The sequence below is a fragment of the Xiphophorus hellerii genome, chromosome 7, assembly GCF_003331165.1.
Source record: "Xiphophorus hellerii strain 12219 chromosome 7, Xiphophorus_hellerii-4.1, whole genome shotgun sequence".
In the NCBI taxonomy this organism is placed as follows: Eukaryota; Metazoa; Chordata; class Actinopteri; order Cyprinodontiformes; family Poeciliidae; genus Xiphophorus; species Xiphophorus hellerii.
In genome coordinates, this window is record NC_045678.1 from 2,370,829 (window position 1) to 2,385,346 (window position 14,518).

At 39.6% G+C, this 14,518-nt stretch overlaps 1 protein-coding gene across 3 annotated transcripts in view; it reads left to right on the plus strand.

Annotated features, from left to right (window-relative positions):
* Positions 1-270: 270 nt before the first annotated feature.
* Positions 271-14,518, plus strand: part of dgkg (diacylglycerol kinase, gamma) — a 109,672-nt gene continuing 95,424 nt past the window's right edge. For 2 of the 3 annotated variants that reach the window (XM_032566648.1, XM_032566649.1), the window contains exon 1: positions 271-649. The gene's annotated coding sequence lies outside the window, so the exon portion shown is untranslated. The remainder of the gene's footprint in view (positions 650-14,518) is intronic. The other variant, XM_032566650.1, reaches the window with a different exon arrangement.

The window sequence follows — 14,518 nt, forward strand, 5'->3', positions numbered from 1 at the left end:
ATCATAAAACTTTAACTCAAAGGAGTGTTTCAGTGCTTTTAGATCTGAAACTTTTTGAAATTCTGACTGCAAATAGATATCAGAAATAATTCCCAGAATGTCTTCCTTTGTTAAGACTTCATGTTTTTCTTCTGTTGAAAATCAAATACTAGATATGTTTATAAATCTTTTTTTGTATTTTTGTGGAGGAGAGATTTAGAGAAGCAAAGAAAAGCTTGTTGATCACTGAGAGAGAGAGAGAGAGAGAGAGAGAGGGGGAAGAGAGCAAGAGAGGAAACTGCATGTGAGAAATCAGCAGCACACACACACACACGCCCGGAGCATTAACCATGCTCACGAGAATCTGAAAGAAAGACAGAGAAGTGAAGGAAGAAGGCAGAGGGAGGGGAAAAGGCAGGTTTAATGAATTCAGGCGAGAGGGGAGAGATGGAGCGTCTGCTGAGGATCCAGTGGCCGCTGCTGCTGCTGCCGCTGCATGTAGCTGAGCGTTTGCAGTGAGGACGTCTCTGTGGCTCGCTGGGAACCAGACACCAGTCCTGCACAGTCACAACTCCGCGTCTGTGAGACACGGGCTGGAGGACTGCCTGAGCCGGCAGGGCAGAGACCGGGGATGGTGGACGGTCTGGGCTGGGATCAGCAGAGCCCACAGGTAGGACAGACTCCTTCCCTCCGTCCCTCTCTCCTTCTCTCTCTCTGGTGTGGAGGAGCGTCCTGGTTTCTCTCTTCGTCTGCGTGTGTGTCATCGGATGTTTGTTGCTGTTTGACTCTCGTCCGGTTTTGGCTTGCTTTGACGCATGTCACATGTTTTGTCTGAATTTCTCCCTCGTGATTCTTAAACTTACATTTTATGCTTCCTTATCGCGCCGCTTTGTGAAGTCGACGGGTTGCTGCTGAGCCAAGCAGCATTTCAGCACATGATGGGATCAATACTGTAGTCTGATCAGCTGGTGTTTAATGAAAGCAGCAGACATTCCCTCCCTGGGTCAGGTCACACTTTGCCAGAGAGAAACATCTGGTCAAAGACATCCTTCAGTCAGAGCTCCCCATGTTGAGAGGAGGCTCATTATTAAGAAATGATCATTAACAATGAGTTCATGATCAGTTCTGAACTCATTTCTGAACATTTTGCATCCACTTCAAGCTAATTCTGACTGTAGTTGTTTTGACCAAGAGCTGCACAGTCTTACACTCTTTAATCCCAGCCTGCCTGATTCAGAGCGACGGTTTAGTTGGAGGCAGCTGATGAATTTCCTGTCACACACCTAATCACATCTCATAAAGCAATCCCCAAATGTCACGGTTGCTGTTTTCCTGGACGGAGCCCACTCAGTGGATGACGAACATGCGGAGCTTCGCCGTCCGATTATTCTGTGTGGAAACACGACCTGTGAGCTGGAGAGGACAGAGCTGAGTGGAGAGTGGATGTGAGCAGGGCGTGTTGGGAGGATCATTTAACTGCACTCTGAACATGTGGCTCACGTTCTGAGTGTCAGGATGGGACGCATGCGTCGGTGTGCTCTGCATGGGCCATGCGCCTGCTTTAGGTGAGAGGACTGGACCTGAGCATGCTGCTGGACCCCTCTGATGATGAGCCACCAATCAGGACGAGGCTTAAGAAGGAAAAAAAACAAAACACGGCAGTCTGTCTGGATGAATACTCACTCCGCTTCCACAGGATGAAACACGGAAGGTTCTGCCAGGAGACCAGAAACTCACTGACTACTGATCCACTCTCTCAGCAGAGATGGTTGCCTTCCGGGGCTGTCTGAGCCCGTGTGTACTGTATTCTGTGTGTAACCAGGACAAAAACCCCAGTTTGGTTTTGTTCTCACTGTTGTAGCCCAATTATACCGGTCTGAAGTAGGTAAGGGCCCCTGAGTTCATTAAACCCATTAAATTACAAATAATAACACTCTCGTGTTTAACCCTTTCAGTTTCACTTTAGAGTAATAATACACCAGTACTTTTCTATTCTTTTCACCCAATAATATAGCTTTGAGCAAGGATAATATTCTCCAAATGCTATTCTACAAAAAATCAAACACACACCTGTATGAGATTTTGAACATATATTGAACACAATAATAAATTCACAGAAAGGTAAATGTTTCAGTCTTTTGGTTTCACAAAACCTATGTTAATTAATGTGGGCCCACACTTCAATGTTCACCTATGCCGGCAATAATTAACTGAAATATAATTCCCCCCCAAAAAACGGTTGCAGGCCTGATGTGATGACGAAGCGTGGAATTTGGTACCTTACTCCAAAGGAAAATCTTGAACCTTTTTGGAATTTCACCTGTCCTTAGTCCCAGTTGGCAAGATGTCGTCAGCTCCTTCACCAGTCCCTCCGTCCACAGGATTCAGGAAACAGCAGGAAAATCCAACGCAGACACAGTCCTCCAGCACAGTCACAAAACTCTCAGTGTGAGCTCATCTCTCTGCACTAAGCTCAACTCTGGAACGCTCCCACGACGGAAACCTTAGTTACATCTTCTGTTAGCTGAGTTAGCTCACAGTACTTAATGTCCATTCACTGTGCTAATGAATGCTAATGCGTTAGCGAGAATTACATATGACTTTCCACCTACTGTATAGTGAATTCCGGTCTGACATTATCACAGTTGCTGCAAACAGAAGTGTAGAGTCGATATCTATTAACAGACTGTCGAGTTGAAAGCCTAAATATCTGCTAAAACACTCGTTTCTTAATAACTCCGCCACGTTTTTTCAGCGCGGTTCATCTCTTTCTTTCTCATTTCTTCTTTTCTTACTTCCTGTCTCTCCTTGACCCTCAGCCAACCACGGACCAGTGAAGTTGCTTTGTTCTACCCCACTTCCTCTTATAAACATAAGCCCTTCAAAATAAAATATGGTGAAGATTACTTTCCTATAAACCGGTTTTAAATACATTTCTTTTTGTTAACACTTATTTATAATAATTTTAACATTTTAAGCAAACATGCTTTTAACACATTCTAACTTATTATTCCTTCCATGAACTTAACTCAATACAAAATGCCCTTATTTTGGACTGGGTTACACTGTGATTCAAACAGAACCAACACACTGAGCAAATGGCTGCACCCAACCGCTATCATGGAGAAACAGAAATGTTCTTGCTCTCATCATTCAAGTGGCCAAGAAAACAAAAAAATCTGCCAGGAAGTAAACTTAGTGTTTGTGTTGGGACAAAAAGCCCAAGGCCGAGGAAGGGAAACCCCGTTTGGTTGTAGCATTTACGGTTAAAGGGGCAGTATTATGTAAAACCTTTTTGAGCTCTACATCATGTTATGATATTATTCTCTCATCAGAAACCTACCTGGAGTTTTGCCTTAATTATTTCATGCATGTTTGAGAAATCCTATAATCTCCCATGGCAACCAATCAGCTGTGGACCTAGCCCCGCCTTCACAGCACAGTTCTTCCTCAGAGCTACGGCTGCCAAGCCTCCGCCTCACACACCCCAAATCTCCCCCGACTCAGCTCCTTCAGACTAGCCAGCAGCAATTAGCAAACACCTGACGGGACTCATTATAGGAGCTACTGCTCAGAGCAACGCTGGTCAAATTTATTAAAGGGTTAATGGAGGAGCCATGTTGTGATGACTTCCTGGAGGGGGAGTTTCAGAAAGAGCAGGAGGTTTTAAAGAGACAGAGGCCCAATTTCAAACCATTAAATTAGGAAGTCAAATTTCTTTTAACTCATATTTGATCTATAGCAGTTTTGTAACAACTAAAGTTAACATACAACACTGACAGATGTTTTGGTGAAGATCCGTCTGATTTTGTTTTTAATCACAAGATGCCAGGTCAGGTGTCCAGGCAGAGGGTTTGGGTTAACATTTGTTTCACATGACAGAGTTAATTAATCATAGTCTTGTTATCTCATGAAGGGTGTTTAAAGGATTTAAAGCAAAGTACAATATTTGGACCCAAAACAGAGAGTGAACATGGACAGGTACTGTGCCTCCCAGAAGTATTCACACATTTTAAACATTTGTCCCTTTCCAGCACCAAGCTTCAGTGCATTTTGTGTGACAGAGCAAAATAAAGTAGCACAGCTTTGACGTGGAAGGAAAATATGAATTATTTTACAAATAAAAAATCACATGGCATGCAGTCAGTACTTTGTAAAAGCACCTGTGATTGTAGAGACAGCTGCACTGTGGTGAATGCAGTACAACGGCTCCACAGTGTGAAGCTTTAGAACAGAAATGTCATGTGATGATCTGATTACATTAATCTAAAAACAATACTACTGAAATAGTTTAATATCATCTATTTATAATAGTATGTTACAGTGTTAACATATATGTAGTATATTATTATTGCTATTAATGTTGCTATTTGTTATCTTATTTTAATATATCTTTGGAAGGTTTGTGTGAGCCTCTGCATATCTGACGCCTGAATTTCCCCTCCGTGGGACAATAAAGGCTATTTATATTCCTGTTTGACTTCTATTTTTATTTCCACACTTTAGATTCAGACAGCCAGACATGCTGAGGGTGATGAGAGAACACATCTCAGTCCTTTCAGAGTTACTCTTTTCCAAATCAGCTGCTTCATGTATTTCTAAAATTTTTTAATGAGTTTCAGTATCAGATAAAGGCTGAACTTCCTGTTCAGTGTCAAGTGGTGAGATTAAATCTAAAGTAAAACCACACAGAGATACTGTGATGAGCTGAGGTGCTCAGAATACACAAACACGGAATTTAAGGATTTTCTTCCATTCACTGCCTGCATGTTGGATCTGTTTTACACAGCTGGTCCTTCTGCATGTGTCGCCGTCACAGTGGGATTCAGACAAACCTCATGTCTGGACAGCAGATTAATAAAAATTGTTGCGATGACTTCCACCTCCAGGAAGTCATCACAACATGGCTCCTCCATTAACCCTTTAATAAATTTGACCAGCGTTGCTCTGAGCAGTAGCTCCTATAATGAGTCCCGTCAGGTGTTTGCTAATTGCTGCTGGCTAGTCTGAAGGAGCTGAGTCGGGGGAGATTTGGGGTGTGTGAGGCGGAGGCTTGGCAGCCGTAGCTCTGAGGAAGAACTGTGCTGTGAAGGCGGGGCTAGGTCCACAGCTGATTGGTTGCCATGGGAGATTATAGGATTTCTCAAACATGCATGAAATAATTAAGGCAAAACTCCAGGTAGGTTTCTGATGAGAGAATAATATCATAACATGATGTAGAGTTCAAAAAGGTTTTACATAATACTGCCCCTTTAACCGTAAATGCTACAACCAAACGGGGTTTCCCTTCCTCGGCCTTGGGCTTTTTGTCCCAACACAAACACTAAGTTTACTTCCTGGCAGATGAGATTCCTGGCTCATGAAAAATATTTCATTGTATCTGCATTACCTTTATGATTCTTTTTTTCTGACTGTACGAACATTGATCATTGGATCACTGCCATCAGAGAATGTTGATGCTGCACATGTTTACAGAATATTTCTATAATTTTAGCAGAAAGTTTTTAATCCATAATTTCTATAATTTAGCAACTCTTATTTGACTTACTTCCTTCAGTAGATTTTTTTTTTTTGTCCAGCTGAACAAAATGAAACAGTAAAAATCCAAACAGCTGTCATCTTGTTGAGTGGTGCCACTTCCCTTATAAATTAGATCAAATTATGATTCATTGTAATATTAAATATATATGCGTACAGTGAAAAAAATGGCATGCCCCTTGTCCAGAGAATTTGATGAACTCTCCCAGGACACACTGGGGGCGTTTCTATGGTAACAAATTGCAGGACTGGTAAGCTAGCCACTAGCATGATCAACACATTGAACTGGTTAAAAACAAACATACAGCAGTGAGCATTAGCAGGAAAAAGAAGAAGTTCTCAAGTAGAACATGTTCTATATGTCCTCAATGGGCTGCCGTCTGTAAAGTTACACAGTAAGAAATGAACAGAAATGATCTGGTTTATTTAGCCTGTTAGAGAGTAAAAAAAATGTGGATGTTAATTTTTTTTAAATAATACTTTCACCATGTTTTTCATACATTTAGAAACATGAGCATTCCAAACTAAATATTTCATTCACAAGCTAATTCAGAAGCATTTACTTTTCATACTGAATATATACTTTCCAAGTTAAATATTTAGGTCATACCTCAATAGTTGCGAGCTGAATATTTTTGCTCATATTTATAGAAATTAGTTTAAAAATTAAATATTTAGTTTGCAAGTGAAATATTTAACTTCTTAACTAAATATTTAATTAAAAAGTTAAGCATTTAGTTTATAAATCAAATATTTATTTTGGAACTCTGTATTTAGAAATGTGTCAATAACATGGTGAATATATTTCTTTTTTCTGTATGATAAATTATTGCTGTTAATTTTATACTGTGTAACTTTACAAGCAGCAGCCCAGAGTTCTGCTTCACTGACTACGTCCAGCACAGTTTGTCAAGCAGTTCATCTGCCAAAAAACACTGACACCGATTCTTCACTCCATCAAAAACTGTGAAAAAAAAAAAAGGATTCATATCACATGGAGCCAAAAATAAGCACAGGGAGGAACAATGGACAGCTGTGTGTTCACATGATGGATCCTAATGCTTCCTTAAAATGTAGCAGAGTCTGTTCTTACAGGGACTCATTTTGTAGAGACGCTGTGATGGAGTTGATGTAAAAACCAACAATACTTTAATCTTTGTCATCAGTAGTGTTCTGTGAGTAGCAGTCTGCCCTGCCTCTGCTGCTGAACAGGCTTCATACATGATTTTGTAGTTTAACATTCAGTTTATGTGAAGCACACGGAGACCTTAAGGTGGACCCGACTCAGATCCTCCCAGCTGCCCTGAGCGCAGACGGAGCTTTCTGTCGACAGTAATGCTGCTTTAATGGAGCTTGATGACTTGTGGAGTGAAAAAGGCAACAGCAGAAGAACAGCAGAACACTCTCAGCTCCGAACTTACGCAGCGTTTTATGACATACCATATGTGCTCAAAATAAAGTTGTTGTTTGAACACATTAAGCCTTCATGAATCAGTCGCCCATGTAGCTCTACTGCTGCTTTTAGTCCTCCATTCTGATGGAGATATTAATTACATAAATTCTTTGTGTTGATGTCTGATGACATCACCGAAGTTTGGTGTCACTATATAAAGCTTTCCATTTCAGGTGTGATGTTCAAGCTGAATGTTGCTTTTCTTAATGATCTGGACCTTTAGAAAAATTCTTCTCACATTTCAGCACAGACAGGATCCAACTGAACACACAGACACGTACAGGACCTGATCCTTCCACTCTGAACCGGATCACTGAGGACTTGTGGGTCGATAAAATGATGCCAGAACAGGACGGCTGAGAGGACTCTCTGATTCTAGTTTGGAACATTTAAGAGCTTGATTTGGTTTAAGAAAATTCTACTGTATTTGCAGTTAATTCCTAACAGCTAACAGTTTTGGAAAAAAAAGGAAAAATCTCCTTTGAAATTATTTTGTCTTCAATCAATCAAGTATGTTTGTATAGCACATTTCAGCAGCAAAGCACTTCACATCATAAAAAAAAACAAAATTACACAGTTATGAAGAAACAAATGAACAAAAGAGTCACTGGCCTCATTTTCTTCAATAAGCCAATCTGTTGGTGAGATGACATCACATTTATGCAAATGTTCCTTTAACTTTACTATTAATTTTACTATTGAAAACAAGTAGCTCAGTAGCTGGTAAACTAATAACGGTAAAAGGTAAAGCATCAGAAAACTTCTGATATTCATAGAACAAGAAGAAAAAAATAGTTTTTCTTTGTCTTGCTTCATTTCCTTCTTTACATCCATATGTCCGTTGGAGGTTCCTTCTGTTCTCCACCTGTGACCTTGTTACACCTTATTAAAAATAATAATAAAAAAAAATCAAGATTACTATAGAAATATGATGTCACGCTTTCTTTTCTTGTTTTATGTAAGCCATTACCATCAACATCAGTTTGAGTTATTTGAATGATAAAATCAAGAATTGATTTTGACATCAAACTGCAGCAGTGCTGTATTTCAAACAACTGAATTGGTGTCAGACTGTTCTACTCGGTTTATGTGGAAACAAACTAATCCAAGAATTCCATTTACTTCAACAATACAATACAATTGATCTAAAAAGTCGACGCATTTCTGTTAGAATACCAAGTTTTTATAATGCAAAAAAGAGACAATTTAAAATTATCTCTTTTTTTAACCACCATCAATTAATTTCAATTCAAGTTTATTCATATGATTCACAACAAATCTTCAGCCATTTCATAAAGCAAATAGAACCAGTTTCTGTGGAGGACTATAAACTAGATCTGAACCGATTGCAGCTTTTTGGCCAATCACCAATTACAGATCTTTAGAAGGCCTGAACTGCAGATTCCGATTTTGACCAATTGTTTTTGTCTGAAATATTGCTAAATGGAGCAAGAAAGTCACAGAAGTCGCAGAAGTGCATGCAGGCATGTTGCATGTTAACTGCAAACAGACGTGACCTGATGTCAGTCAGATCTCTCTCACAGAGGCTGATTTTTAGACCTTTGCTGAGGTAGATGAGACCAGGGGATAGGATGGGCTTCAGGGATCAGTGATTGGCCAATTACTGATCTCCCAAAATCCCAAAATAAATCGTCCGGCTGATAAATTGGTACACCCCTAATATAACGTCAAGTCAGTTCATTCCAAACAGATAGACTCACAGTGAGTTACTTATGTTCCAAATCAGTATTTGTTCTTAAACAAGTCGAGGTCGTTATTTGTTGTTAAATAGTTTCCCTAGAAACTCTTGCCTATTCCAACCCTCCTCCTGAATGAGCATGTGGAGATGATGGAAAGTCACCTGAACTGACTCATTATCTTTACCACAATCCCTTCTGCTGAGCATGTGTGCAGCTGCAGTGGGAGGGAAAACAGGAAGAAACTTTCAGCAGAACCAGACTTGATTAGAAAACAAACCCAGACACATAAAACTGAAAACCACTGACCCAGGAGAACTTTACATCTCTCCTTTACTACGTAGGACTGGTCTGCATCAGCAAAGACAAGAAGGGAAGATGTAGAGGCTCCAGTGGTGTCTTTGGTGGGTTTATCCAGGAGAGAAATACAGCCCAGTAAAATCTGCAGAATGAAACAGCACATACAGTTTGTCAAGGCATATTATCTGTAGGAAAAGAAACATGATGTTATTGGTATCAATAGCTCAGCCGATTCTCCCTCCAGTCACAGCTGAGCAGAACAGCTGGGCCAGCTGCAGCTCCTCTGGAGAGAGAAGCAGAGTGAACATAAAGGAAACAGCAGCAATACAGTATGTTCAGATGAAGAATAGTAAGAGTAGAAGAAAAAGGAGCAGAATGAGGAACAGTTATCACCATGTCTTCCAGACATGTCCTTGATCGGACATCAAGTTCAGCTAAAAACCAAACCAACCTGAGAAGGAATGACAGCGAAACAAAGCAGCAACAACCCAGGTACAGCAATGGGTACAAAATAAAAATTAAGACTTTGCTGATTCTCCTCTGGGAGAAGTTTAATGGCGTCCCACATTTCGACTTGGTACTGTTGGTTCTACCCAGAGAGTTCTCCACATGGATCAGACTGTAAGAACATCTCCTGTACACGGCCTTAACAAAGTTTCACTTTTCCTCTCATAAACTCAATCTTTTTCTTGATTTTGAATGCATGTTTAGACTCAATGTGATGCTGACAAATAAATTCCTCCTGATTGTTTTAGGACAAAATTGTATCGTATTTGAAACATTTTATAATTTCATCCAACGCCAATTCCCTGAAATACAATGATCCCAGATGCTGCCCCTACCCTACTTTTGTCAAGGTTTTATTTCTTCTCTTTTTTTGCAAAAATTTGAATGAATTTAAGGTCTAAAGTACAAGTGTGTTTTCATCAGACCATCGTCCTTAAAGGCGTTGAAAGTTCTAAAGAGTCTTGGATGTTTTCTTTAGAATAAGAGGCCAATGTTTTTATAATCCAGGCGTAGAGTGAACTTTTGAAGAGAATAAAACCTTCCATTGGAAGGACAAAACAGATCTGAATGTCAAAGGACTAAAATGATCCAGTTCTATTTTATTCTCCATCTTCTAAGTTTTTTCGGATCAGATGTTCTCCTTGTGCCTGCTGTTCTCTGTTATTCCTGTTGTGTTTTAGTTTCTCTGTCATTTCAAAGGGAGCACCTCCCTCAGGATCCTGCTCCATAACACACACCGTAAGATTCTCAGTTTGAGCAGGAGGCATGTAAACGTCACACCGCCTGTCACTCTTCTTCTAATGTAGTGGAATTAGTTGTTGTGGAGAGTCTGGCCTTTCCATCCCTTTCCCAAACCCCCCCTGAATTTTACACACAATCACCCAGTTGCCATGACAGCCATTCCTTCCATAAATACTCGTGGTATTTGTGAGGCTCCATCTCACAAATACCACCGGGTGGAGAACAGAAGGCCTCGTGTGAGGCAGCAGAGTTAATCACAGATCAATTGGCAGCATTCTCATGGTTGGAGGGTTTCTGATTCCGCTCAGCATGGCGTCCATCACACAACAGAGATTTCCTTTGGATCTCTTCTTGTAAACTCCATGGTGTACACCTGCTGCAGGCGAATGGCTGGTACAGGACCAGAGGATGACTAATCGCCTTCATCAAGTTACAGGACGAGAAAACACCTGAGTTGTTAGAGAAAGCATTTAGAGAGAAAAAATATATAAGTGGAACTACTGAGAACAGGGATAGGATGTAGTATGAAGTAAGTCTTTGGAAGTCCTCACAAGAGCTCAGCACCAGTCCTTTATGGTCGTGGAAGCTGAACGGGTTCTCAGGTTGCAGGTGATATCAGAGGCACAAACACCATGTGGAAGAACAGCAGGTTGATTCAAGTCCAACAGAACACCAGCGGCAGGCCCGGCTCCAAAGGTTTCATCTCTGTGATACATGATCAGCTTGTTCTTAAGGTTTCCATTTGTCATCGCATTGATTTTAAAATGTTACTGCTCACTTTTAAAGTTCTTAAATGTTCTAGCCCCAACTTATCTATGTGATCTCCTTAACATCACAGAGCAGCTGCGGTCAGCTGGCTGGTTTCTCCTCGATGTTCAGAGACCCGAAACAAACGTAAAGGTGAAACCTGGAACTGTTGCTGCGCAAGTTACTCAACAGGTTGTTGCTAGGTAACCAAGGAGTGAGCTAGTTGATGCCACGAACCTAGATTAGCTCGCTGTGAGAGGTTGAGCAGATAAACCCTTTCCTCTGCCTACATCCCCCAGAATGCTGTGCGGTTCTGGATTGGATTTCAGTGATTATTTTACTTATTGAATATTGGACATTCTATCAGATCTATTATCTATTGATATTGATTGTGTGTCTATCGCTATATATATTGTTGTTGATTTATTTTCCAGCCCTAGAGTTTGTACCACTCAGATCATTCAAATATCAGCTAAAACACATTTTTCTTTTCTGGTCTGTGATTGACTCTGTTTGAGATACTTCATAGTTCTTAGAAATCTTCATGTACTTTCATTACTGTTTTACTCTGTTTGCTGTTTTATGATTATTATTGTAATTGTTAAGCACTTTGATCAAGTGTTGTTTTTAATGTCTATTCGACATTGAATTGTAGTCCTGTTGGGACTTTGGATGTAAAATATTCCCTCACTGTAAATGTATTTATATGGCATATTCAAAGAAAAATAAAAGTCTAATTTACTAAATATGCCAATTTAGTTCATTTTCATTAAGATCTTGTGTGTTCTGTGGTTGGCACTGTACACTATAACATTACATGACTGTACTGGGCTGAAAACGGCCTACTTAACATAACCAAAAGTGGTCAAAACGATCATAAAGCAGTTCTAACTGGGTTGTAATTTTAGAACCTGCTGAACTCAGTAAAAAGCCATTTGCTTCTTCTGGATTTTACAGGATGAGAAAACACCTGAGTAGTTAGAGAAATCATTTACAGAGAAAAAATATATTTTTGTTTTTATTTGTCTAAATTCATCTTTTATATCTAGGCAAAACCAAAGACTTGTTACTCTCTCCTTGGCAGCAGCATCTGGCATCAGAAGTTAAAAACAACTGGAATGACTTCATCATTTCACTTCTACTGTTGATTCCATAAGAGCATAAATAAATATGAGAAAGTTCAAAAACATGATTAAATATGATTACTGTGAGCAGTTAAGCTGTAAAAGCCCTACTTTGTTAATGTTGCTGGTGATCTGAAGAAGCCTTTTTAAAAACGGATTGGCTTCTTTCAGAGCAGTATTTGTGTTTCTTCAGCCTAAAAGGTACTTAACTTTTTATTGCTACTTTTATCGTTTTCACAATAAATCCCATATAATATTGTGATAAAATTTTAAGATCATATCCACCACGGTTATCCTACGTTGGATAACAATGTCTGACACAGAAATGGGATATTTTATTCATTTATATGGTAAGAAACTGTTAAGAAAGCCACAGTGAAAAGGTGAATTCACACACATGAAGACCAGAAACAGGAAGAGGCAAATCTTCAGGGCAGGGCAGCAGATGTGTTGTGTTTTTATAGTCGTTGCCTCCATGTGATGGACTCGTGTGAAGTGGTTATCACTGAAGCTTATTCAGTGAAAACACACACTGAAGAAAATCTAAGACAAATGGTTAAGGACAATAAGTGTGAAACTGGACATGAGTCATTCTTGTTTGATGGAAGGTCACATCGGCGTGTGCTGCGTTCTTTGGTCTGGTCATAAGGTTTGCCTCAATGATTTCTGATCTGTGTTTCTTCCTCATGCTTTTTTTTTATCTCAGTATATTTGCTGAGGGGCAGCAACACTTTCTCTAATTTGTGTAAAACAGAATATGTGAACTTTCCAATTGTAACATGTGTATGCATTAGAGTTTCTGAGGCACAGAGGGTTTGGGGTGAAATGGGATCTGAATGTTTCTGGAACAATCCAGCAGCTTCAGACTGACGTTTCTGAAACTGGATCGTTCTCTCGCAAACAGACCCATTAAAGATCAACCACCAAACACTGAATCACATCAGACGCAGGCCGCTGTTGGAGTTGTTCAGCAAGCTCAGACACAGTCATAGCAGCATGTCTATATTTAGAATTGCTTGAGACTTGAAGATTATCCCTGTGGTGTAAGTGACTGATGTTTGACACAGGAAAACTGCAGCATGCTTCCATTTAATCATTCGGCTGCAAAGTCCTCCAGCTTCCTGCAGCAGATATCTGCATGCTTGTCCTGTTCTGAAGTCCTGCCGGGCCCATTCTGCTGCCAGCTGAAGCTTAAAGCAGCTGGTATATTAGTGGTATTATTACCCAACAAGAGGAATAATAACACCACCTGAACTTTTTTCATATTACAACCATAGTTTTATTCGGCTTTTATTGTCTAAATTGGTGTGTGACTGCATAGTGGAAAGAAAAAAACAACAACTTGTTTTCAAACCTTTTATGAAAAATAAAGAAAACATGAGTGCTGCACGTTTATAATAAATCCCAGGGCAAACATTTACCAAAACATAAGTGAACAAAACACATAATGAAGTCTACAAATACTGCAGAGATGAGGTAAAAAAAAAAAGAAAAAGAAAAGAAAAACAACAATATCCACAGAGCTGCCCAGCTCAGAATTTCAACATACACTGTAAATAAAAAAAACAGGTGATCCAACTGTAAAAAATTTAGTTAATTTGTAATAACTAATCAAGTTACGTTTATCCAAGCAAATATATTAAGTTTATTATGTTGTCATGCTAAACAAACTTAAAGTAAATTTGACAAATTCAGTTTTATATTACGGTACATATAACAGTTACCTCTTTTTTTTTTTTTTTAAGTTGCGGCTGCATTCTCTTTCTTTACTAAAAGATGATGGCACAGCTGCAGACATGGCCACTAACTGACATGTTGGGAAAGAAAAGCAGCCAAAGGGCCCAGAGTGACTGGAGGAGCTGCAAACATCTGCTGCTCAGGTGGGAGTGTCTCCAGACAGGATCACTGGACTTCATAAATCTGTGGCAGACTTTATTGAAAACAAAACATGCATCATTTTCTTTCAGCTTTGCAACTCTGCACTACATGTTTCCATAAAATACCAATTAACACACTGATGTTTGTGGTTTTGCCTGGCACTGTAGACTCATGACTTTCATGTTTGTCTCTGAAAGCTGGGTTCCTGTCTCCATCCATAAGTCCAATTCTTATTTCAGTCTTATTTTTGTATGATCAGTCTTTTCATTCAGCCGTACAGCTTTCTGCAGCAGCCAGGCTGTGATGAACTAAACTGTAATAAAGCAGTCAATAACCATCTCCCTGGTTCAGTCTGACTTAGGAGATTTTTCTTGATGCTGTCCTAAGAACCATGAGAACTAGCACAAAATCACCAAAAACTAACCCAAATCCGCTATTTTTTTTTTTTTTTTTACTGGGCTAGAAATACATAGACTTTTATTGGCACAGCAGCTTTTACAAGCATGGAGAACAAAGCAGACAGAGTGAATATAATGTGACACAGAGGAGTAAAA